Source organism: Nicotiana sylvestris, chromosome 11 (assembly GCF_000393655.2).
Source record: "Nicotiana sylvestris chromosome 11, ASM39365v2, whole genome shotgun sequence".
Classification (NCBI taxonomy): domain Eukaryota; kingdom Viridiplantae; phylum Streptophyta; class Magnoliopsida; order Solanales; family Solanaceae; genus Nicotiana; species Nicotiana sylvestris.
This window is the reverse complement of record NC_091067.1, coordinates 109,517,133-109,520,479: the sequence shown is the minus strand read 5'-3', so window position 1 is coordinate 109,520,479 and position 3,347 is coordinate 109,517,133. Positions and strand designations below refer to the sequence as shown.

At 35.3% G+C, this 3,347-nt stretch overlaps 1 long non-coding RNA gene across 1 annotated transcript; it reads left to right on the top strand.

Moving 5' to 3' along the window:
- The first annotated feature begins 1,012 nt into the window (after nt 1-1,012).
- LOC138882319 (uncharacterized) lies at nt 1,013-2,452 on the top strand. The gene is made up of 2 exons (XR_011403860.1): nt 1,013-1,454; nt 2,222-2,452. It is a non-coding gene; the product is annotated as an uncharacterized lncRNA (long non-coding RNA).
- The last annotated feature ends 895 nt before the right edge of the window (nt 2,453-3,347 follow it).

Here is a 3,347-nt window from a genome sequence, read left to right as displayed (position 1 = left end):
TTGTTTGTCTTTGATGGCTTTGCAGGCTCTGCCGTATAGCACAAGTGACGATTCAAGCTTGCAGTTTCAGTTTCTCATTAGAAGAAAGAAATCCTTCGATCACAAGATAGTCGGAGTTTAGCTTTGATAATGTGTCAGCATCCCAGCTTCTCAAGATTCATCTTCTCAAATTCTGATCCAGAAAGCAAGCCATCGAGATTGAGTCATAATCTTTTCTTCAAAAGAATTAAGATCCCATCTAAGGTCAACACAAGCGAGCAGGTCAAGAATCAAGATTTGACTCTAGAAGACACGTGGATAGGAATTTTTGTACTCTTAGTTTGCAGACAAATGTAGTGCTCTTCTCTTTTTCTTTTGATGTAAGAAGCAGTAACGGTAAGAGTAACAGCAACAGCAGCAGCAACAGCAGTCTTAACTCCAGTGTCTGGTAGTCCCACCTACCAAATTTTCCCAGAACTATACTGACCTGATTCCTTTATAGCCAAGGATATGTAGGCAACCTCAGAAGCAAGGTTCGGTCACCGCCTTTTTCAAAATGCTTCCACTAGAGTGAATGTGAGCAAAAAATTATCAATGGCATTTATTTGTCTTTGCACGAAAACTCTTCATGTTCTCGAGCAAAGAGGGGCAGCTGTAAATGCCTAATTTTCGCCTTATATATATATAAAATATGTATGTGTGTGTGTGTGTGTGTGTTCTTATTTGTGTATATATAGGTTTTAAGAGTTGAGTAATGGTTTGATAAATGGGGTGGGGTTTGAGCTAGTGTAATTTAATTAAAATTGTGCCAAAATTGGCCCAAAATTTGAGCCCAAAGAGCCCAAACCCGGTCAAAAAGGAGGCTGCCAAGAAGACCTTAAAACGACGTAGTTTTGTCTTGAAACTACGTCGTTTTGGTTAAGTGACAAGATTCAATCTCATCCACCCATCTTGATTTACTCCAACGGTCCTAGTTTGATCTTCATCCAAGGTATTTAAAGCCTAAAATCCCCAAAAATTTTCCCCATTTCCCCCTTATTTCCTCTCTCTTCTTTCCCTCTCCTTCTTCTCTCTCTCTTCACTCTCTCTACGCCGCCCCAGCTACGCCCACCGCCGCCTGCCGAAAATTGCCGCCGTCGGCGGACCACCTCCAAACACCTCCAAATTCACACTACGTAATCTCCACAACTTCCTCTTTCCATATCTCCAAACGAAATCCTGAAAAAATCTCTCAAACTCCTTGAATTTTAGATCTAGGAAATTTTTCCGTCACTTTTTTTGCCCAAATTCTTGAAGCTCCAACCACTACCACCCCAAAATACCTACATCAATGGATAGATCTCCTCAAGACCTAGCTATTGATGTCAATTTTACCCCAAAAATCCGGCGATCAAAATCCGGCCTAATTCCGGCGACCTCCCGGAACACCCTCTTTGACATACCACCAGTTTTTCGGCCTTTTAATGTGTAAAATGGTAAAATACTATTCTTTTTCATAACTGATTTTTTATTTTTATTTTTAATTTTCAGATTTTATTTTTGTCTATTATTAATTATTTTAGCATTAGTTTTTGAAGTTTGAAATGTTAAATTTTTTATTTTTGCACTTGTTGAAGTAGTAAAATAGTTTTGTATTGATAAAAGTGAGGTAATGAAAAATACTTAAGAGTATATGGTACTTGTTTGGTTGTTTGTTTACTGCTTCAAGACTCTTTGAGTACAACACTCAAAAGTCAAATTGTTTGGTAAGAAAATGTAGACCTTTGGACATTATTTGAATAAAGTCTATCTTTGAATAGTGGAGAGCAGATTTTGTTTGAAATACTTGACAAGATTTGAACTAGAAAGTCTTGCTTTTTGAATTTAAGAGGAGATTTTGTAGAAAAATCTGTCAAAAAGATTGATTTTTAATTTTTTAAAATAGCTGGTTGTTTTGATATATAGAGGGGACTCCATCACACTTTCAGGGGGCATTTTTTTTTTAATTGCTTTGTCACAAAAACAAACAAAAAAATCAACAGTTGAACACATGAAAAGTAAGCTGAAATGGTGAGCTTTGGGAGTGAATCTTAGAGTGCAAACTTTTAAAAAATTATAAGTCCTCTTTAGAGTTCGTTTCTGGGTTCCCTCTCTAAGTTTTCGGGTTGTTTTAACACGGATTTGCTGCTGGTTTTGCTGCTGTTTTGTTGTTGTTTTTATGTTGCTTTAGTTGCTGAACTACTGTTTATTCTTTTGCTACCAGGTAATCCTTTAAGACTCGTAATGTACGTATTTTCAGCAATGGGAACAACTTAAACATGCTGCACCATTTAAATGTGTTTGATGTGATGAATAGTTTGACAACAAAAGAGCTTGTATGTTATTGTTATGTATCAAGCATGTGATAATGTGAATATAGTCCTTCATAATACTTGAATATTGAGTTGTAAGTTTTTGAATGTGATATGTAAGTCGTTTATGGATTTTTTAAGCATGTTTTCAAGCTATTATATCCGAGTAACAATGCTAAGTATGCTATGAATGACTTTAGGTGTATAACACATAGCATGAGTTCGTTTTAGTTGCTGAAATTTCACTGCCAACATATGCTTCTAGGAATGTTGTGATAATATCTTTGTGAATCTGGCCATTTTGCCGGATTTGCAAAAATGGCTATTTTTGTAAAGTGGGCGTTTATACAATTGTGACTATGTCGTTAGTGGTCATGAACTCAAACTAAGTAAAGAGCTAAGATTGTATCAACTTTGGGCCTTATTGAATCAAAGATAAAAGTTGGCTCATTTACCTTTAAACAACAAAATTACCCCTTTTCTTCTATATAGCATTGGGTCAATTGAAATTCATTTCTTGAGCCATTTTAATAATAAATTCCAGCAGCCCAAAAGCTCCATACAAGCTGGCCCATTTGTTTTTAACAAGAAGTTGACTCATTTCTTTTGAAATAGATAAAGTTGGTCCAACATTTATTTGCATAATTTTTCCCAACTATAAAGCTCGAAAAAATAATAATAATATCAGATTTTTTACTATTTTAATTAACTAGTTTTCCTTTAATTAATTTAAACATTAAGCAAATAGTAGGTGCGCTTTAACTTCACGGACTCACTTGTGTAGCGTGACGCATAACTTTTAATAAGTTAATTCATCAATTTCATGTCATATTCAATAGTTTTAATTAATTTATAAATCTTTTGTCATAATCACGGATTCGCTTGCGTAGCGTGGCAGTGACATTTAATAAATTTTTTGAAAAAAAGAGGGTTAATGTTTCCTCCAACACAATTGCAGCAATTTTTCAAAAGTAAATAACGTGCTAACAATCGTCTGTCATGACTGCGGATTCGCTTGGGTAGCGCCGTTATGAATAA